This window comes from Amblyraja radiata, chromosome 4 (assembly GCF_010909765.2).
Source record: "Amblyraja radiata isolate CabotCenter1 chromosome 4, sAmbRad1.1.pri, whole genome shotgun sequence".
In the NCBI taxonomy this organism is placed as follows: Eukaryota; Metazoa; Chordata; class Chondrichthyes; order Rajiformes; family Rajidae; genus Amblyraja; species Amblyraja radiata.
Genome location: NC_045959.1, coordinates 45,623,953 through 45,646,952, shown reverse-complemented (window position 1 = coordinate 45,646,952; position 23,000 = coordinate 45,623,953). Strand labels below are relative to the sequence as shown.

Below are 23,000 nucleotides of genomic sequence, written 5' to 3'. Positions count from 1 at the left end.
CCTTGCGGTACACAATGTTGAATGTGAATCGTTGGAGCTGCAGCATCATTCGCTGCAACCGCGAGGAGGCCGCATGGATAGGCTTGTTCAAGATAGAAACCAGCGGCTGGTGGTCCGTTTCAATGGTGAAAGTGTTGCCCATAATGTAGTCTTTGAATTTGGAGCATGCGAAAACCACTGCAAGGAGCTCCTTCTCGATCTGAGCGTAGCGCTGCTCAGCAGGGGTCATGGTGCGAGAGGCATAGGAAACAGGCAGCTGCCGATCGTCCTCGAGCTGCAGGCAGGCAGCACCGAGTCCGAACCGAGAAGCATCGCAGGTGAGGACGATAGGTCTGTTCAGGTCAAAATACGTTAAAGTCGGGGTGCGAGCGAGCCTGGACTTCAGGGCTACGAATGCCGACTGGTGATGCGGTAGCCAGACCCAGGCATTGTCCTTTTTGATTAGCTCCCTCAGAGGGGCACTCAGTTCGCTGAGGTCGGGTATGAACTTACCCAGGTAGTTGACCATGCCCAGAAATCGCTGCAGGCCGGGCACGTCGGTGGGAGCAGGCATTTCGGTGACCGCAGCAGTCTTCTGGGGGTCTGGCTTTAGTCCCCTGGCCGTGAAAACGTGGCCCACGTACGTGACCTCCTGAACGCGGAACCGACACTTCTTCGGGTTGAGCTTGAGATTAATCTCACGGGCCCGGTCCAGGACTTGGCGTAGGTGCAGGTCGTGCTCAGCGACGTCCTTCCCGTATACCAGAATGTCATCGACAATAATAGCACATGGCAACCCGGCAAACAGCTGTTCCATGGTCCGCTGGAAAACCTCACTTGCTGAGTTGATCCCGAAGGGCATGCGAAGAAAACGAAACCTGCCGAAAGGTGTGCTGAAGGTGGTTAAATAAGACGAACGTTCATCCAGAGGGATCTGCCAAAAGGAGCTCTTGGCATCTAAGACCGAGAAGACAGTGGCAGGACCAACCTGTGCAGCGACGTCCTCCACCGTCCGCATGGGGTAGTGCGGGCGTTGGATAGCAAGGTTCAGGTCCTTCGGGTTGATGCAGATCCTGATCTCGCTGGCGTCTTTCTTGGCAGCAACGACCATGGTGGAGACCCACAGGGTGGGTGCGCTCACCTCTCTGAGAATGCCAGTGGAAACCATATCACGAAGTGTGGACTCCACGCGGCCCTTCATGGCAAAAGACACACGGTGGGCCGGTCTAACGACCGGGTCGACCCCCGGGTCAACAACGATTTTATAGGCACAGGGCAGTTTGCCCAGAATGTCATCGAAACGGTCAGGATACTCTATCAGGGGGTCCATGGGGGCCTGCACCAGGTGGACATCGCGGTGAAAAGAGACCAAACCCAAGTCCTGGCATGCACGGGCGCCCAGCAGGGTGACGTTATCAGAGTGCAGCAGGAAAAAAGTGAGGGGCCGAGAGGTCTTGAGAACAGTGCAGATAACAGTGGCCTTCCCCACTGCGACCAGAACACCTCCCCCATAGGCATGAAGGCGGGAGCTATCGGGAAGCACTCTCTCACCCAAGCTTATCTGTTTGAAGAGGCGAACAGACATAATGTTTGCAAACGCACCAGTATCGACCTTGGCCGAGAAGGAGTGTCCATTCACAGTAACATGTATTGAGGGATCCGTTATCGGGCCAGGTGCACCCAGGAGCGAAAACACAGTCGGATCACCATGGGAGGAAATCGTATCTGAATCAGGGAGTTCGGGTTGGTACTGGGAACCAGGCGCGCTATCAGTGTCCGCAAGAATGTTTAGACTCCTTCTAGGAGCAGGGATCGGTTTCCCACGAGAACGGCAGGCTGACGAAAAATGGTTAAGTTTCCCGCAAGAGTTGCAAGTCTTACCCAGCGCCGGGCAAACGTTGTTCTGGTGCGAGGAGAAATTACAATTTGGGCAACGACGAGGGGTGACCTTAGCGGGAGAAGCGGGGGAGAACGGGCGAGGCGGGCTATTGATCCGCCGGCGGCCAACGGTACCGGTGAAGTTGATGTCCTGGGACTGTGGGTGGGAAACGGAGCCGACAGCAGAGGCCATACGAGCAGAATGCATGGCATCCTTTAGCGTGAGGTCGGGTTTCATTAGTAGATCTTCGCGCAGCTTTGAGTTTAGGAGACCGTATACCAGGACGTCCCTGATCAATTCGTCAGTTGTAATAGCTTCGAGGCGGCACCTCCGAGCCAAATGACGCAAAGAGGCAATGTAAGCGTCAATGTGCTCACCGGGAACCTGACGTCTTGAGAAAAACTTAAAGCGCTCAATTATGTTATTTGTGGGAATGTCACATAGGGCATTAAATTTGGCCATGAGACATACCGGGTCATGGCGGTCTTCCGGAGGGTCGAAATCGAACGCCGCATAATGTTCCATAGCCTCCGGACCAGCCAGGTTGAGGAGTAGGTGAGCCTGTACCGCAGGAGATACACCAGGATGAGCAATAGCGATGTAATGTTCATAGTCGCGCTGGAAGACAGTCCAGCGGTGCACGATGTCCGCGTCAAAAATGAGCTTGTCAGGACGACGGCACGAGTTAGCCATAGTAAATGTAAAGGTGGGGAAACAACTGGGAGAAACAAATAATAAAATAAAACCGATAAACAGGAGACGCAAGTCTACCGCTCTGACACCATGTAAAAGGCCTTGATCCAACACTCAAAGTCTCTTACCAAGTATCTTTATTCATTCACTACACACATTATGCCCTAGCTGTCCGTGGTCATCACTGGGACTAGAGAGAGAGCTAGAGGCGGGGAAGCTACAATTATACAGGAGACAATGGGGCGTGGTTAGTAGTGGTGAGGTCACTATGTTAAAGGAGCATGCACTGATCTACAGTGTCTACCTTAAATAAAGTGTCATATCTGCTAAATCCCTTGCTTCATATTGATCATGAAGTTAGCTAAAAAATATTGTTTGTAGAAACATCTATCAGCTTCCCAACCTCCACCTAACCATAGTATATTGGAAGTTATTTTGGGTTGTGTTTGGGTCATATCCTTCTAAACATTTCTTATCCATGTAACTGTCCAAATGTTTTTAAATGCTATTACAGTACCTTTCCCAACTACCTCCTCTGACAGCTCGCTCCGTTTACCCACCACAATGGGATATGGGGAGAAGGCAGGAATGGGGTACTGATTGGGGATGATCAGCCATGATCACATTGATTGGCGGCTCGAAGGGCTGAATGGCCTACTCCTGCACTTATTGTCTATTATCTATTGTCTATAACTCTGAGTGAAAAAGTGGCTCCTTAGGTGCCTGGATCAATAGCCCCCAAATTATTTTGTTAATATAATAACGTGGTTTTGAAAATGAATGTGCTTTTTCTGTTCAACATTTTCATTGTATCTTTTATAAAAACAATCGTACTTCAAATAATATCTTATTTAAGCACAGAAAATTAACCCAGAAAAGGCTCATACTAGAACACCGTGAAAAATGGCTAATTTGCAATATATTTTGTTAATCCTAGGCCAGGCAGTTGCTTGAGCTAGGTTTAAACAATCTTCATCAATTCTCATTTTTTGTTTGAAACAAATGGAAAGTGCATTTTAATTTCAAAAATCTACTTTCAAACATATTTTCTTCAATTGCCAAATTCACTTCAACGTAATATACACTACTCTGTGGATTTATTGTTCATGTTACATACACTTCAGTGCTCAGTTACCAGAGAATGGATTTGGATTATTTCTGAAACTGGTTATATATTGCTGTTCCAGGGCAGTATTCCAGCTTGTATTTCAAATTGGAGCTGGGTCTAAGGCCAGGGTCTATGACTGAAAAAAAATTAAACTCCAGCAATAATATAACTGGTACCTTAATCTTTAAAACATTTTTTTTGTTTTTATTTTTTAGATAAAGCATGGAAACAGGCCCTTCAGCCCACTGAGTCTGCGCCGAACAGCGATCAGCGGGTCAGGCAGCATCTCTGGAGAACATGGATAGGTGACGTTTTGGGTCGAGATCTTTATTCAGACTCTCGGTCTGGAACTGGGCCCGGAATCCAGTTGAGTTAGCGACCTTGGCCTGGCCAAGCTCAGGAGAGGCGAGGATCGGTGGAGTTATTGGTCACAGACCAGAGTGCAGGCAAGGGGCAATGGGTAATGGTGGCGGTGGGCACGGCCTGGAAGTGGCCGAGGAAACTGTGTAGGCTGGTGGTGGAGGCAGTAGGTCTGTCCTGGAAGCAGCTGGGGAGGCATGTACAGTAGGTTGGGGGTGGCGCCGGCAGGCCATCCTGACGGTGAAGGTCGATAGATCTGGCCTGGAAACAGCCGGGTGGTAGTAGGCCATGGGCCGAGTATCGAAAAAGCGTCTAGAATTTAACTTTTGTGTCCCATGTCTGGTATCTACCTGAAATTTGGCACAGATGTAGATGAAATATCATTAAGAAGGAATTCATAATTCGCCAGTGCCAAAAGTTCTGGGAACTGCAGCCAGTCCCGGGGCACACAAGCGACCTGGGGACTGCAGCCATTCCCGAGGCACGCAGGCGACCTGGGCGCTACAACCAGACTTGCCAGCCGACCTGGGCGCTACAGCCAGTTCCGGGGCTGGCGAGCCGATCTGGGCACTACAGGCAGTCCCGGTGCAGGCGAGCCCACCTGGGTGCTACAGCCATTCCCGAGGCAGGCGAGCTGACCTGCGCGCTACAGCCAGACCTGGGGCAAGCGAGCCAACCTGGGCGCTACAGCCAGTCCCGGGCAGTTTTGCTGCAACATGTTTCACAAGACATGGGGGGGATTGTCCCCCACCTCTCAAAACATGGGGGGGGGGGGGGTGCCATCTTTAAAGTGCTATCTTTAAGAGCTCTATCTAACTCTCTCTTGAAAGCATCCAGAGAATCGGCCTCCACTGCCTTCTGAGGCAGAAAATTCCACAGATTCACAACTCTCTGGATGAAAAAGTTTTTCCTCATCTCCTTTCTAAATGGCCTATCCCTTATTCTTAGGAACGGTTTCGTCCCTACAGCCATCAGGTTATTAAACACGACAACAAATAAGCTCTGAACTGTAACAGACTATTATTATTATTGCACTTTATTTGTTATTTATTGAGTATGTGTGCACGTGTATACACACACTGAACTTTTTTTCCTTCTCCCGTATGTACTATGTTTACATATTCTGTTGTGCTGCAGCAAGTGAGAATTTAATTGTCCTTTCTGGGACATATGACAATAAAACACTCTTGATTCTTGTGTCCCCTGGTTCTGGACTCCCCTAACATTTTGAACATGTTTCCTGCCTCGAGCGTGTCCAATCCCTTAATAACTTTATATGTTTCAATAAAATCCCCTCTCATCCTTCTAAATTCCAGTATATACAAGGCCAGTCACTCCATTCTTTCAACATATGACAGTCCCGCCATCCCGGGAATTAACCTCGTGAACCTAAACTGCACTCCCTCAATAGCAAGAATGTCCTTCCTCAAATTTGGAGACCAAAACTGCACACAATACTGCAGGTGTGGTCACACCAAGGCACTGTACAACTGCAGAAGGACCTCTTTGCTCCTATACTCAACTCCTCTTGTTATGAAGGCCAACATGCCATTAGCTTTCTTCACTGCCTGCTGTACCTGCACGCTTACTTTCAGTGACTGATGTACAAGGACACCCAGATCTCGTACTTCCTCTTTTCCTAACTTGACACAATTAATTAATTGTGGGGCCCTGGAAGTCCTCTAGTCACAAGTTTAATACTTGAGATGTCATATATGTAAATAGTGTCAGCTATCGTACAGCAAATATCACTTTTGCCTCTGAGCCAGAAGGCTGTGGGTTGCGAGACTTTAAAAAATCTGGGCTGCACTCCAATACAGGACTAAGGGAATATTGTATTGATATTCATGTCATCTTTTGGATGAACTGCTAAACGCTATGTTCCCACACCATTGTAAAATCCCATGTCATTATTTTGAAGGAGTGGAATTATCCTCACCATCCTTCCTGATCAATATTTCCCACCCAATCTTCCTGGGGGGAAAATAGTCCATTCATTAACATATTGGGTGTTCAAATCTTATTTGAAAGACTATAGTGCAGCAAAACTGAAAAATGTAATTTTGTATTCTGTCCTCTAAGGTTAATAAGATCTCATGCTCCCTTTTGAAGCAGAGATGGAGTTTTCCTTACCATCTTGCCTAATATTTATCCTTTTCACTGTCATCACTGGATGAAAAGTTTATCTAAAATTCAAAAGTTTACGCATTGCAGGTTGTAGGAGCTTGTTGAATATAAATTGGCTGCATGATTCCTTAACTGTAACAATGTATACATATCAGAGGTTTTATATTAGTTGTACAATTATTTATGGTGTCCTGAGTACCTTGTTGAAAACTAGCACAATATAGAATAATTATAACTAAGAATAATTTCCATTCCAATGAATGAAGCATAAATAAAAAAGCATGTTTTAATAACTGTGGAGAAATAAAATTTTAAATTCCTGAGTTAGTTATTCGTACAAATAAGAAAGGTCATTCAACACCCTGACAAATCTCTATTTAACTTGGTCAGCAAGGTATTTGCAAGGGCACAGCTAAAGACACCAGGTTCTTGCTGAGTCTAGCAGAAAATAGCTGACAAATCACAAAATTCACACAAAGTAAATTTTACTCTCAGAAATAAACAAGATGTCCATAAAATATAGTTTTAAGCCACTAGATGGTGCTACAGCATGGCATGCAGCCAAAGTTTCACAATTACACTGTGCATCATTAGGCCCTAATTAAATCTGTCAAATAATCTTCAAAACAATTGCTGCTGAATTGCATGCAAGACAAATGATGAGGTGGAAAAGTAGAATTGATCTTTCATTAATAGTGCTCATTTTGAAAAAATCACGAGGCACACCTATTTCCAGAAGAAATCATCTTAAATGATATAAATGTTGTTTATGCTTTTAATGAACAGCTTACAACAATGAGGCCGCTCCAGTTGAAAACCAGCTGCTGTCCTTCCTTTGATTTCAGTCATAAGTGATAACTGGAGAATGTGTAGGTTAACACTGATGACCAATACAAACAGAGCTGATGTTAGGGAGCATGTCTTTTGTATCTAACAATAGGCTATAAATCTGTCCCCTGCCAATCATTTTACTGTTAATAATCTTACATAAGATCTTGCATTCTCTTTTACCTTAGCTGGAACTTAGGGCCATTCTACTTTAAGGTGACAGTTGGGAATAATAATAACATCATTGAGGCATACAGCACAGAACCCTTCCACCACAGTGATGAATGCTGTGGTGGATGTTTGTGTTAAAATTTTATTGTGTTTTTGTGTGTTCTTTTTCATTGTACCGCTGCTGGCAAATTCATTTCACTTGCACATAAAAGGGACGAATAAAACTGATAGATTGATTGAACCAGGCCCTTCTCCACACTGAACAAAATGCCCCATCTAAGCTAGTCTCATCTACGGGTGTTTAGTCTACATCCTTTAAAACCTTTTCTACCCATCTATCCAAGTGTATTTTAAATTATGTAATGGTGTGTCTCAATTATCTCCTGGCAGCTTGTGGTATTTACCCACCATCCTATTAATGAATAAATCTACCCCCACTTCACCTTAATTTTTGCCCCCCACCTACCTGAAGGTGTTGTTACTGAAATTTAAATATTAAAATATGTTTTATCACTTTAACAATCAACAACAATTAATCAAGTGGATCATGATCGCGATATTATTTCAACAGAGCAAGATACTTGAGTTCAGGTTCTAACATTTATTATTATTTATTGCTATTTATAATAATAATCATTTATTATTTTCAGATACTTTATTAAATTATTTTTAGGGAAATAATAAGTGTCAATTTGTTGAAAATAATGTGTTTTTTTGCTTGTTACAGTACATGGGAATGTATAGGATTTCTTTCAACAAGAATCACCGTGCTTCATGAATGAACTCTGATAAGGATTGTGTAAGAAGGATCTGCAGATGCTGGTTTGTGCACCAAGCAGGTTTGCATTTCAAAGAGACCTTAGGGGTTCCCCTCCCCTACTATAGATGAGGCTCTCACCAGGGTCTCTTCCATACCCCGTAACACTGCTCTCTCCCCCCATCCCCCCACTCGTAACAAGGGCAGAGTACCCCTCGTCATCACCTTTCACCCCACTAGCCGTCACATACAACAAATAGTCCTCCGTCATTTTCGCTACCTCCAACGTGACCCCACCACTCGCCACATCTCCCCCCCCCCCCCCCCCCAATCTGCTTTCCGTGAAGACCGCTCCCTCTGTAACTCCCTGGTCAATTCCTTCCCTCCCGCACCACCCCCTCCCCGGGCACTTTCCCTTGCAACCGCAAGAGGCGCTACACCTGCCGCTTTACCTCTGCCCTCGACTCCATTGAAGGACCCAAGCAGTCGTTCCAGGTGCGACAGAGGTTCACCTGCATCTCCTCCAACATCATCTATTGCATCCGCTGCTCTAATGTCAGCTGATCTACATCGGTGAGACCAAGCGTAGGCTTGGCGATCGTTTCGCCGAACACCTCCGCTCGGTCCGCATTAACCAACCTGATCCCCCTGTGGCTCAGCACTTCAACTCCCCCTCCCATTCCGAATCCGACCTCTCTGTCCTGGGCCACCTCCATGGCCAGAGTGAGCACCACCGGAAATTGGAGGAACAGCACCTCATATTCTGCTTGGGCAGTCTGCACCCTAGTGGCATAAACATTGAATTCACCAATTCCCGATAGCCCTTGCTGTCGCCTCCCCTTCTCAGCTCTCCCTCAGCCCCCTCCTCCTTTTTCCTTTCTTCTCCCCATCATCCCCCCCCCCCATCAGTCTGAAGAAGGGTTTCGCCCGAAACGTTGCCTATTTCCGCTCCTTAGATGCTGCTGCACCCGCTGAGTTTCTCCAGCATTTTTATCTACCTTCGATTTTCCAGCATCTACAGTTCCTTCTTAAACACCTTCACAATATCGGTTGGCTTTTCCTAGAAAGTGGGAAATTTAGGGATTGTGTAACTCACGATAAGATATTTTGCCAGGCTGTAACCCTTATATATTTTGAAAGAACGAACATTTAACAAAATATGAAACACGTCATCGCTTGTGTACCTTCATACAAAAGAAAAACTTCGAAAAAATAATATTTCCATTTTTAGAGGGGAATTGCTTTCACAACATTATGAAATGTCACAACAATCATCGGGATTATTTTAAGACGAGTTCTACCGATGATCAGTCAGTCGCTGTGACTACTTGTTTTGTTGCATTTAACAAAAATAAAACGTGGTGACCTGGAAATAACGGGAAAGAAACTTGTGTCACCGCCCGGCGAGTCACTCACCAGTGAGGAAGAACAGGTGAATTAATTAACTGCAAACCTGATCTTTCTGCGCTAATTCTCGGTGGTATTCGCAGCCAAGCCCACTCACACTTGTGTGTGTGTGTGTAAAGGATATACCGGTCTTCGGGTTGAGCGGATGCCGCCCGGCCCAGGGGAGGGAGGGAGGGAGCGAGCGGGCCTGGGCCACCGCGCTCGCCCCGCGGCCGTTAACCTGGTGCCCGCGCGGAGCCGCCGCGCGCCCCGACAGCAGCTGGGCCGTTGCTCGACCGGCGGCGCGTCGTGCGGACGGCCGAGTCCGAGGACTGCTGGGGCCTGCTGCTAAACACAAGGGTGGCTCTGCAAAGGGGTAACGCTTCTACAGTATTCATTTAAACACACTTTTAGATTTACTTAATAATAATAATTTGCAGTAAAATTGGCATGTTGGTGATTTTTTTTTTAAACGTCCTGTTTTTGCAAGCTCCACTGTTCAATGTAGAGCAAAGCCTCACAGCACAAAATATGGGCTATCAACTTGTGAGATCGTTTGGAGGTGTAGCGTAAACCAGCTCCTCTAGTATCTTTGGTGTAAAGCTGCAGTTCATTACTGCATTGAGTCTGTGTTTGGACAGAAATTGGCTGAATATTCACAATGTAGGTTTAATGTTGTTTATGTGCTCCAGCTGATCTGGCAGGAGGTGGGGCCAGTTGTGAAATCGTTCTTCGCAATGACATGGCACGATGCGTCTTTTATCATTTGCTGATAAAATTGTTTACTCAAGTAAAAATAATATTTGGAAAAAGTAAGTCCCTGTACGCGAAGGCTTTGACAGGTAGTATTCTGGCAATGTCGTGCAATCTATTTTCATTAAATTGCAATTAAAAAAAAAAGCTAATTGCTCGGAAGACAAATTAGCTTCACGGACAAGTATAACTAAGGTATACAGTATAAAGCGAGGGTAACTTTCACTGGGATTGGTATATAATCAATTTAATTATCAACGTAGCCTGAGGTAAGACTTGGTCAGGAGGTTATCAATAAGAACAATGATCTGTAATGTATCAAATAGTTTCATATTTTTGAAGATACTAAAATTATTCAGCTTTTTGTATTTTGCCTTTGATTGAATGCAGCATATAAATATTCTATTTAAAATAAATTCTGAGACAAAAGTGGAGGGTTGAGAAACTAAGCCTTCTAGGTAACATCAGTGGAAGAATGGGGCAGCACAGTGATACAGCAGGTGGAGTTGCTGCCTCACAGTACCTGGTTCAATCCTGAACTTGGGTGCTGTCTGTATGGAGTTTGCACGTTCTCCCTCGTGGGTTTCCTCCAGGTGCTGTGGTTTCCTCACGCATCCCAAATACCCGTGGGTTTGTAGGTTAATTGACCTCTAGTGTGCAGGGGGTGGATGCAAAAGTGGGATTACATAGAACTAGTATGAATGGTTGATCGATGATTAGAAACATTGAAAATAGGTGCAGGAGTAGGCCATTCGGCCCTTCGAGCCAGCACCAACATTCACTGTGATCGTGGCTGATCATCCAAAATCAGTACCCTGTTCTGGCTTTTTCCCCATATCCCCAAATTTAACTCTCTTGAAAACATCCAGTGAATTGGCCTCCACTGCCTTCTGTGGTAGAGAATTCCACAGATTCACAACTCTCTGGGTGAAAAAGTTTTTCCGCATCTTAGTCTTAAATGGCCTACCTCTTATTCTTAAACTGTGACAACCTGGTTCTGGATTCCATCGGGAACATTTTTCCTGCATCTACACTGTCCAATCCTCTAAGTTGTTGAACTCGTAAGTTGTCGAGTGGTGGCACCATCGAGTGTTGCTGCCTCGCTTGCAGCTGTCTGTCCTTTCATTCTTTTTGTTAGTTTTTAGTCTTTTAAAGTTTGCTTTTGGAGGTCTTTTAGTCTTTTTTAAGTGGGGGGAGGGGGAAACTCTTTTTCTTAGTCATTTCCTGGTCGAGGATGCGACTATTCTCCGAGCCGCATCATCGCCCCCTCCTCGCGGCCTACCATCTAGATTGGCATGGCCTTTCCTGCTGGAGACCGGCCGGAGCTTCAGCTTCAGCTTCAGCAGTGGTGCAGCAATGGATTCCATCGCGGAGCGAGCGATGCCTTACCGGGAATCGCCGTGTTGGAGCTCCGGAGTGCTGGGACAGCCGACTTTGAACACCGTGGAGCTGTGGTCTGCGGAGCTTCCAGCCACGGACGGCGGGAGCTTCCAGCCGCTGGCAGCGCTGACTTTCCAGCCACTGGCGGTGTGACTTTGACATCGCTGAGCCCGGGATCTCTCGTCGAGGTCGCCAGCATTGAATCTCCGCCCAGCTCGGCCTGTGGATTTCGGAAGCCGCGGTCTCCGGTAGGAAGCGGCCGATTCGGAGGCTCCGGGCCACTAAGAGTGTTCTCCCGTTCGAGGGCCTGAAACATCGAGCCGTCATTGCGGCAACTGCGGAGGCCTCAATAGGCGCCGACCACAGGTGAACAGAGGAAGAGGACTGAACTTTGGTGCCTTCCCTCACAGTGGGAAATGTTGATTCCACTGTGGGGGGATGTTTTTTATGTTAAATTCTAAAGTGCAGTGTTTATCTTATCTGTGTGCTGCATGGTAACTCAAATTTCACTGCACCAATTGGTGAATGTGACAATAAATGTCCTTTGTCTTAAATTAATCAATGATAATAGCTTCTGGTGTGACATAATTGGCAAAGAGGAACGAAGGAAGGCTGATTAAAATGGGATCTCCTTCTAACAAAATTCTTGGAGAACAGATTTGTCATAATCAATACCCTGCCTCATTAGAGGGGTGAGTTCAGGATCTCATGGTAACACCCCCGATCCAAGCACTGGTACCTATTAAATTTATAATTTTCTGGGTGAGAGATAGACAGGGTGTCCTTAATAACCAAAAGTGCAGCAGTTACATTAGGACTGTTCATGACCCAAACCAACCTCTTGTAGGAAAGAACTGCAGATGCTGGTTTACACTGAAGAGAAAAACATTAATGCTGGAGTAACTTAGCGGGTCAGGCAGCATCACTGGAGAAAAGGAATAGTGATGTTTCGGGTCGAAAGATGGGTTTTAAACCGAAACGCCACCTATTCCTTTTCTCCAGAGATGCTCCTGACCCATTGAGTTACTCCTGCATTTTAGGTCTATCACCCTGTTATCACCATTGGCCAGGCTCCAAACAACAATGACAGCAGAAAGGTTACCTCAAAAAAAAAAATCAGTGCAGTAAGTTTTAAAATCTCTGTACAGTGGTCCTTTATGGACAGTGCCTCATAGCCAACCTGACAACTCCCATAAAACAGGAGCAGCAAGGGTCTTGGCAGCCATGATGTCCACCTCATGATGTAGCATCTCTGAAGATATCAAGGTCAAGTTTGTTCCTTGTGGTAGTCTAAAACTAGAGGGCATATGTTTAAGGTGAGAGGGAGAAGATTTAATATGGATTTGAGAGATAGATTTTTCACACACAGTGGTTACAATTTGGAATCAGTGGCCAGAAGAAGTGGCAGAGGCAGAAATAATAGCAGCATTTAAGATGTACCTGGATATATACTTGCATGAGGGAAGCATAGAAGATATGAAATTAACTCAAGCAAATTAGATTAGTATTGATAGATATGATAAACACAAAATGCTGGAGTAAGTCACTGGGACAAGCAGCATCTCTGGAGAGAAGGAAAGGCTGATGTTTTGGGTCAAGACCCTTCCTCAGACTCATAGATCAGGGTCTATTTCTCTGTTGCACAACACTATGACCATTTACAGCTCAAAAGCTCTAACCCTACCTTGGTCAGAGCCAAGAACGAAGGTGAACGTATCAAGGACACAGAGCAATCAACACCCATAGGGTGGATATGCCAAATAATTCCTTGCCCATCCTCTATCCTGTCTAGGTACAGCACCACATCTGATTGTTAAAATGTTGTAAAAGCTACATGTCAATTGGTAAACTAGAAGATTCATTTTGCAATTTCCTTATGGCATAGAAAGAGGCCTTTCAGCCCATTGAGTATGCCGGTTTTCTTATCATTTCCATTAACTCACTAATTTCCTTATAAAAAATATTCTCCCAACTTTTCTATGTACTCTTTTTACACCCACCCCCAGCTCTACTTAATACTCATTTAAAAATTTGGGGCAATTTTCAGTGGGCACATAAGTTATCAACCAGTACATCTTTGTGATGTGGGCAGAAACTGGAGCTCCTGGAGGAATCCCATGCGGTCCAAGGAAACACCTGTAAACTCTGCAGATAGCACCCAGGGTCAGAATCAAAACTGGAATGCTGTGGCAGCTACTCCATAGCTGTGCCACTGGGCTCTCAGATGAACAGATGATATATCTACTGATGTTCTAAGACTTCGTAGTGAAGAAATTCAGTTGCAATTCATAACACCTTTACCTGGGAAGAAAACATGCCGGGGTACCTTAGAGACATTGTAATCCTGACCTTCAAGAAAGATAAATCCAGTTATCTTAATTACAGATAAGTCTTCCTGTTGCCACAGGAAAAGACATTGTCAAATCCTCAACAGTATCCATCCCAGTCACCACAAATTGTGGTGTGGATATAATCATCTTGAGGCACAACAGATAAGATCTTCACTGTGTGATAACTCCAAGAACTGCACGAAGCAGCATCAACCATTGTCAATTACTCTTTTCTATTGGACTGCAAAACCTTTTACTTCATCATTTCGGAGGAACTGTGAAGCAAGCTGCTCAAACTTTTCTGGCAGCAAAAGTTTTTTTAAACTTTCATCTGCTTTTAGAAGGCATCTAAGCCATGATCTTAACTAATGGGTCTACCACACAAATAACCTCAGTGCAGACTTCCGTCAAGCATGGCTATGTCTTTACCCCATCACATTCCTCAATCTTTCAAAACGCAGTAATGATGATCAGTGGAGATAATCATTCAACCTTTATGCTGGAAATCAAATTCAGTCATCAGACTAGTATAGCAAATTATGCCAATGTATGAGTGTTTGGAGGATAAAGTCCAAGTCATTGATTAATCCACTGAAGCATGGAAGAGGATGAATTACAGATTAATATCTGCGAAATGGAGGATTTCCACCAGGTTTGTCCTGCTTCACAACACTGTTCCACAACAACAATGGTCCACTGTTCCACAACAACAACAATTGGAGGGAAGATACTAGCATGGGTAGAAGGGTGTTTGAATGGCAGAAGGCAAAAGGGGTCTTTTTCTGTTTTGGCTGCCAGTGACTATTGATGTTCCGCAGGTGTCAGTGCGGGGCCACTACTCTTCATTGTATATATCAATGATTTGAATAAGGGAATTTAAGGCTTTATGGCTAAGTTTGCTGGTGATATAAAGATGGGCCGAATGGCCTAATTCTGCTCCTATGACATGAACGTATGAAGACCCTGGATAACATAGACATTCAGGAGTGCCATTCAGCAAAACCATCAGGAATGCCAGGAGGCAATACCGGGACAAACTTGAGTTATAGTATAATCACTTGGACAACCGCCAACTGTGGCAAGTCCTGAAAACTGGCTGCAAATCGAAGTCAGGCAGCATCGCTAGTGAACCTAATGCATTCTATGCTTGCTTTGAGCAGAAGGCCAACAGGGTGATGGCATATGTCCCATCAGACTTGAATGTGCCTTTTCCCAAAGTCACTGCTGCAGAAGTTAGATCGACCTTCCTGAGGGTGAACCTCAGAACGAAAACCAACTGGCCCATTCGGAGTACCTGGCCATGTCCTTAGGAACAGCGCAGACCGACCAACGAGCGGGAGTGTTCACGGACACCTTTAATCTCTCCCAACTCTGTTCTGAGGTACCCATCTGCTTGAAGAAGACCACTATAATAATGGTTCAGAGAAAAGCAAGACCTCTTGCCTAGGGGGTACATGGTATTAGGGGTAGGGTACGGACATAGATAGAAAATTGCTTGGCAGACAAGAAACAAAGGGTCGGCATTAGCGGGTCCCTTTCAGAATGGCAGGCAGTGACTAGTGAGGCATCACAAGGCTCGGTGCTGGGACCACAGCTATTTACAATATAATTAATGATTTAGATGAAGGGATTAAAAGTAGCATTAGCAAATTTGCAGATGACACAAAGCTGGGTGGCAGTGTAAACTGTGAGGAGGATGCAGGGTGACTTGGACAGGTTGGCTTAGTGGGCAGATGCATGGCAGATGCAGTTTAATGTGGATAAATGTGAGGTTATCCACTTTGGTGGCAAAAACAGGAAAGCAGATTATTATCTGAATGGTGTCGGGAAAGGGGGAAGTACAACGAGATCTGGGGGTCTTTGTTCAGTCACTGAAAATAAGCATGCAGGTACAGCAGGCAGTGAAAGCAAATGGCATGTTGGCCTTCATAACAAGAGGAGTTGAATATATGAGCAAAAAGGTCCTTCTGTAGTTGTACAGGGCCCTAGTGAGACCATACCTGGAGTATTGTGTGCAGTTTTGGTCTCCAAATTTGAGGAAGGACATTCTTGCCTTTGAGGGAGTGCAGCGTAGGTTCACAAAGTTAATTCCCGCGCTGGCGGGACTGTCCTATGTTGATAGAATGGAGCGGCTGGGCTTGTATACTCTAGAATTTAGAAGGATGAGAGGTGATCTTATTGAAACATATAAGATTATTAAGGGATTAGACACGCTAAAGGCAGGAAACATGTTCCTGATGTTGAGGGAGTCCAGAACCAGGGGACACAGTTTAAGAATAAGGGGTAGGCCATTTAGAAAGGAGATGAGGAAGATATTTTCACCCAGAGAGTTGTGAATCTGTGGAATTCTCTGCCTCAGAAGGCAGTGGAGGCCAATTCTCTGGATGCTTTCAAGAGAGAGTTAGATAGCACTCTTAAAGATAGCGGAGTCAAGGGATATGGGGAGAAGGCAGGAATGGGGTACAAATTGTAGATGATCAGCCACGATCACAGTGAATGCCGGTGCTGGCTCGAAGGGCCAAATGGCCTACTCCTGCACCTATTGTCTATTAATGACTACCGTCCAGTGCCTGGACATCCACCATCATGAAGTGCATCGAGAGGCTGGCTTTGGTACATATTAAATCCAGCCTACCAAGCAAACCTGATCTACTGCAGTTCGCCTACTGCCACAACAGGTCCACAGCTGATGACATTCCCCTGGCTCTACACTCATCCTGAGAACACCTGGATATGAAGGACATCTACATAAGTCTCCTATTCATAGACTACAGCTCTGTTTTCAATACCATTATCCAAACCAAGCTCATCTCCAAACTCGTGGAAATTGGTGTCTACACTCCCCTTTGCATCTCAATCCTCCACTTCCTGACCAACAGACAACAATCAGTAAGGATAGGTGATAAATCACAAAGCTCATTGTGTACCAGCAATGGTAGATCATACCTTCCTGTATACTTCCAAGTCATCTATTCAATAAACACTGGAGAAATGCCTGCAGGCTGCTGCACAGGTACCTGTGTTAATGATGAGGAGGAAATGTTGTGCACATCGATTGAGATCTACTGATGAGGATGTCAAGGATCCAGTTACAAAAGAAAGTACAGAGGACTGATGAGGAAGTCAATGATCCAGTTGCAAAAGAAAGGACAAAGGCCCAAAATTGGAGATTGATAATTAATTTGGAGGGGATGATTGTTTTGAATGGCGAGCTGTATTCGAGGAACGGCTGCCTGATGTATGTGTTTCTGTTATCTGAATGGTCCAGAACAGATTGGAAAGCCAGATTGGATAGCACCTGTTATTAACCTGTGGTGGTGATAGGCAGACTGAAAGCAATCAATGTCAGTTCAGAGGCTGGAGTTGATTTGTGCCTTAACCAATTTATTGAAGCACTTTGTTATGGTGGATACAAGTGCTACTGGGTGATAGTCATTGAGGCATGTCATCATGCTCTTCTTGGGTACAGGTACGATAGATGCCCTTTTGAAGCAAGTTGGAACCTCAAACCATAGAAGTGGGAAGTTGAAGATGTCCTTGAATACTACAGTCAGTTGATCTGCACTGGTTTTCAGCATTCGGACAGGCGTGCCATCTGGGCTGGATGCTTTGCATGAATTCTCCCTCTTGAAGATTGCTCTTACGTCAGCCTCTGAGTGTGATCACAGGGTCGTTAAAATCTGTGGGGGCTCTCCCGACAGAATCTTTGCAGTGGTTGCAACCAGCTTCACTCCTTCTCTTGGAGTGTAATTCTGGACCTTTGGAGTGTACCACTTTGCAACACTTGGTTGTGGATAATACCTTGTCATTGAAGACTTGTGAATTTTGGGCAGATCAGAGTCGTAGTCATAGAGCTGTATAGCAAGTGAACAGTGCCTTTTGCCCATCTGACCACATAGGTTCCAAATAAAAACAAAATAAATATGCTGACTGAGATGGCATATTGGCCCAGTCCCATTTGCCTGCATTGGCCCTTGGTTCTTTAAACCCTTCCTATCCATATATCTGTCCAACTGTTCTGCTCATAACCTGTTCTGCTTCTATTGATTCCTCCGGCAGCTCATTCCAGATACAGTCTAACTAAGTGGAAATTTTGCACCTGAAGTCCTTCCTGGCAAAAATCAATCTCCATGGCCAATCGTCACATTTTTAATATAAGTAGCTGTCACAAATGCAGCGCGGGTGTTATAATCATACAGTAAAGATCTTGCCCACCACCTGCCGAGCAAAGTCTTACTGGCTGATTGAAAATTCTGACAATGAAGCATTCTGCCATATGGCCTTGACAGTCTACTCTGGAAATCAAGTAACAGGATCCAGTGTCTCCTTTTCTTCAGGCAGCGATGACATTTTATGGAGACCATTGCCTGTAATTCATAATCAAATGTGTCCTTCTGGATGAAATGCTCCACAAAAGACAGTGGTGCTGCTTCAAGGTCCAACTAAAAGGAACATTCTGTGTCAATGGGACCAGACCCGAGAAGAAGGCAGGTGAGTCAGTGTAAAAAGGGGCCATTGTACACAAGGAATGGGTAATTGAGTAATTGAGCCTTAAAAGGTTGGGATGTTGCATGATTAATGCTAGAACCCTAACTAATTATTATTGCATTAATTATAATCAAGAAAAACGCAGACGCTGGAAAACTGAAATAAAATCAGAAAGAGTTGGAAAAAATCACAGCAGATCAGGCAATATATGTGGAAAGAGCAATGTTTAACATTTCAGGTTGAAAACCTGATCGGATGGAGACTCTTCGATTCGACATGTTAACCGTTCCTCTTTCTACTATTAGAAAGATTCTAACTGTGTTGATGACTTGGATCAAAGACTCCTGCCCACTAAATTTACTTGGGCCAGATACAAAGGCGAGATGTTGGGTTGATTGATGGGACTGAAGGCTGATAAATCCCCATGGTCTGATGGTCTGCATCCCAGTGTACTCAAGGAGGTGGCTCTACAAATTGTGGATGCATTGGTGATCATTCTCCAATGATCTATAGATTCGGGATCAGTTCTTGGGGGTGGAGGGTAGCTTATGTTATCCCACTTTTCAAGAAAGGAGGGAGAGAGAAAGCAGGGAATTATAGACCAGATAGCCTGACATTGGTGGTGGGGAAGATGCTGGAGTCGATTATCAAAGATGTAATAGCGGCGTATTTGGATAGCAGTAACAGATCGATCAAGTCAGCATGGATTTACGAAGGGGAAATCTTCTGGATTTTTTTGAGATGTAACAAGTAAAATGGACAAGGGAGAGCCAGTGGATGTAGTGTACCTGGATTTTCAGAAAGCCTTTGATAAGGTCCCGCAAAGGAGATTAGTGGGCAAAATTAGAGCACATGGTATTGGGGCTAGAGTATTGACATGGATAGAAAATTGGTTGGCAGACAGGAAACCAAGAGTAGGGATAAACGGGTCCCTTTCAGAATGGCAGGCAGTGACTAGTGGGGTGCTGCAAGGCTCGGTGCTGGGACCGCAGCTATTCACAATATATATATGAATGATTTAGATGAAGGAATTAAAGGTAACGTTAGCAAATTTGCAGATGACACAAAGCTGGGTGGCAGTGTGAACTGTGAAGAGTATGCTATGAGAATGCAGAGTGACTTGGATTGGTTGCGTGAGTTGGCAGATGCATGGCAGATGCAGTATAATGTGGATAAATGTGAGGTTATCCACTTTGGAGGCAAGAACGGGAAGGCAAATAATTATCTGAATGGTGTCAAGTTAGGAAATGGGGAAGTACAATGAGACCTGGGTGTCCGAGAACTTCAGTCACTGAAAGTAAGCATACAGGCACAACAGGCAGTGAAGAAAGCTAATGTCATATTGGCCTTCGTAACGAGAGGAGTTGAGTAGGAGCAAAGGGGTCTTTCAGTAGTTGTACAGGGCCCCGGTGAGACCACACCTGGATTATTGTGTGCAGTTTTGGTCTCCTAATTTGAGGAAGGACATTCTTGCTATGAGGGAGTGCAGCGAAGGTTCACATGGTTAATTCCCGGGATGGTGGGACTGTCATATGATGAAAGAATGGGGCGACTAGGCTTGTATTCACTGGTATTTAGAAGGATGAGAGGATATCTTATAGAAACATATAAAATTATTAAGGGATTGGACATGCTAGATGCAGGAAACATGTTCCTGATGTTGGGGGAGTCCAGAACCAGGATCCACAGTTTAAATATAAGAAACAGACAACAGTCCCTACAGTGAAGATGTGGATCACAAACATCTACATTTGGAAAATATTAGGCTTGTCTTGGCGGAAAAACCAGATCAATTTCGTCAGACATGGACATCCTTTACCGAATTCTTACAACAATGGCATGGTGCAACACAAATTTAAATTTAAATCCGATGCTGGGTTGGGTGAGGCGGGCGGGGGGGACGAGGGGCTTTTGCTTTTTTCTTATTTCTTTATATTTCTGCCAAACTACTTTGGTAGTTTAGGGGATTCTCTTTTGTTCTTCTTCAATCTATCTTTTCACTTTCTACTTTTTTCTTTCTTGTTTTTTTTTCTTTACTTTTTTCATTTTCATAAATTAGGTTATAAGGTTAAAAATGAAGCTGTACAATAATTGTATAATTTCAGATGCCGAATGGTTTATCTCTGTACAATTGCTTAAAATAAAAAATAAATAAAAATAATTATAAGGGGTAGGTCATTTCGAACTGAGATGAGGAAAAACGTTTTCACTCAGAGTTGTGAATTTGTGGAATTATCTGCCTCAGAAGGCAGTGGAAGCCGATTCACTGGATGCATTCAAAAGAGAGTTAGATAGAGCTCTTAGGGCTAGCGGAATCGAGGGGTATGGGGAGAAGACAGGAACGGGGTACTGATTGTGGATGATCAGCCATGAATGGCGGTGCTGGCGTGAAGGGTCCAATGGCCTACTCCTGCACCTATTGTCTATGTATCTATGGGATATACTAATTTGGCATTTTGAGATCATGAAGGAGGCGGCGTTGATTCTCGAAGAGATTCAGGTGGTTAACGCAACATGCTCATGAGATCTAACACAGGTATTGGTATTAGTTTATTAATTATCACGTATCGAGATGCAATGAAGAGGTTTGTTTGTGTGCTTTCCAGTCAAATCTATACATGAGCAGAATCAAGCCCACGTGAGTACAACAGGTAGTGTGAAAAGAAACATACCTATTGTCTGAAGAAGGGTTTCGGCCCGAAACGTTGTATACTGGACTCGCTGAATGTCCCTATCCAGCTATCTAGCAAGTTAAACAATTAATCCAATAAAGACCCATAGACACGAGATGTCGTTGATTCTTTACTGTATTCAACTGTGAAACTGTAACATACAAGCAGAAAGAGGAACCGCATATTTAGTAACGTTATACACTTGGTATAGAAACATAAACTATGATGCCACCACTAAATACAGTGCTGTTATGTAAGAAACCAGCCAGGGCACATGAAACATTCTTAACTGTGTTAATAATAGCAATCCTGCACAATAACGTATAAAGATGCTGTTACACAAACATAATTACTCACAGACAATGCGTCTAACAAACAGGTGCGGTGGGATGGCAGTAGATTACACACTGGAATTACAGTCTACACCATGCGGTACTCTCCCTGGGTTGGGCTTCCTGGTTTATGACAACTTCCTGCCTAACAGGAAAGGTAACTCAAAGCTGTAGGAAGCTGAACATCCAGCAGGTGGCATTAATACCTGTAAACAGAAAGTGGTCCAGCACACTCCCCACCTGGGGTCTCCCAGACCCCATGCAAATCTCCCATTTAAACCCCAGAGTCCTCGGGAGACAGGAGGAGAACCACTTCGGTGATTGGGCGGACGTAGAGCTTCTGGCCTCCATCCTTGAAGATTCTGATTTCCACTCTCCGAACCTTCCCATCCTGACTTGGGAAAGTCTTTGAGATGATTGCCATGGGCCACTCGTTTCTTCTGGCCTGTTTGTCCTTCAGGAGGACGATGTCTCCTTCTTTAAGATTTTTCCTTGTGTCCAACCACTGGCGTCGGGATTGCAGAGTAACAAGATACTCCCGACGCCATCGGCTCCAAAAGACTTCCGCTAGGCTCTGAACGCGCTTCCACTCTTCTTTGAGAAGAACTCCTTTCCCAAAGTCACCAGGAGGAGGAAGTACGCCTGTCTTCTGAGTAAAGAGTGTAGCTGGAGTCAGGATGAAAGGTGACTCCGGGTCCGAAGACACAGGGATGAGGGGTCTTGCATTAATCACGGCTGTGACCTCTGCCATAAATGTCGTTAAGACCTCATGTGTGAGACGGGCTGCTCCATTCTGGAGAAACATGTAGTCGATGATACGACGGGCGACACCGATCATCCGCTCCCACGCACCACCCATATGGGAGGAATGGGGCGGATTGAATACCCATGTACACTTCTGATACTGGAGGTATTTCTCTACGCTGTCGGAGCTGGTGCTTGAATCACCCATCTTCAACTCGTGACTGGCGCCAACAAAGTTAGTGCCACAGTCTGATCGTATCTGCTTTGCTGGCCCTCTGATGGCAAAAAACCTCCTCAGGGCATTGATAAAGCTGCTAGCACTCATGCTCTCTATCACTTCGATGTGCACAGCTCTGGTACACATGCAGGAGAACAACACAGCCCATCTCTTGCTGTTGCTGTGTCCTCTGGTCCGCCGTGACACCACCTCCCAAGGGCCAAACACGTCGACACCCACGTAAGTGAAGGGTGGTGCCACTTGTAGTCGCTCCGCTGGAAGGTCAGCCATCTGCTGGTGCTCATTCTTACCACGGAGTTTCCTGCAGATGACGCACCTGAAGAGGAAACCACTGATGCACCTCTTCGCTCCAACCAACCAGTAACCGGCCTGTCTCACAGCACCCTCAGTGAAGTGCCTACCTTGATGTTTCACAGCTTCATGATAATGTCCACAAGTAGAGTAGCCAGATGATGACGTCCTGGGATGATTACTGGGTTGGTTTCCCCTACTCCAAGCTTTGCCTGAGTGATGCGGCCTCCCACTCGTAGCAATCCACTGCCACACAATATTGGACACAGCTTGCACAAAGGGCTGTGTGAGGGGAGGTTACGTGCTGCAATGGAGCACTCCAACTCTTGCGAATAACACTGTTGTTGGACACCCTTTATGATGAGCATCTCTGCCTTCTGCAACTCTTCTACAGTAGGACCTGAACGACAAATGTGCCAACCTTGGCAGCTGTCGCCTTTGTTAGGCTTAGAGAAGGTTTGAGCAACGTGGATTAAGCGTGCCA

At 45.2% G+C, this 23,000-nt stretch overlaps 1 protein-coding gene across 4 annotated transcripts in view; it reads left to right on the top strand.

Annotated features, from left to right (window-relative positions):
• Positions 1-9,239: 9,239 nt before the first annotated feature.
• The window catches only part of LOC116972035 (ATP-binding cassette sub-family C member 9-like), a 153,569-nt gene continuing 139,808 nt past the window's right edge, over positions 9,240-23,000 (top strand). For 3 of the 4 annotated variants that reach the window (XR_004411701.1, XM_033019303.1, XM_033019301.1), the window contains exon 1: positions 9,499-9,664. The gene's annotated coding sequence lies outside the window, so the exon portion shown is untranslated. Of the gene's footprint in view, positions 9,335-9,498; positions 9,665-23,000 lie in introns of those variants that run through there. The other variant, XM_033019300.1, reaches the window with a different exon arrangement.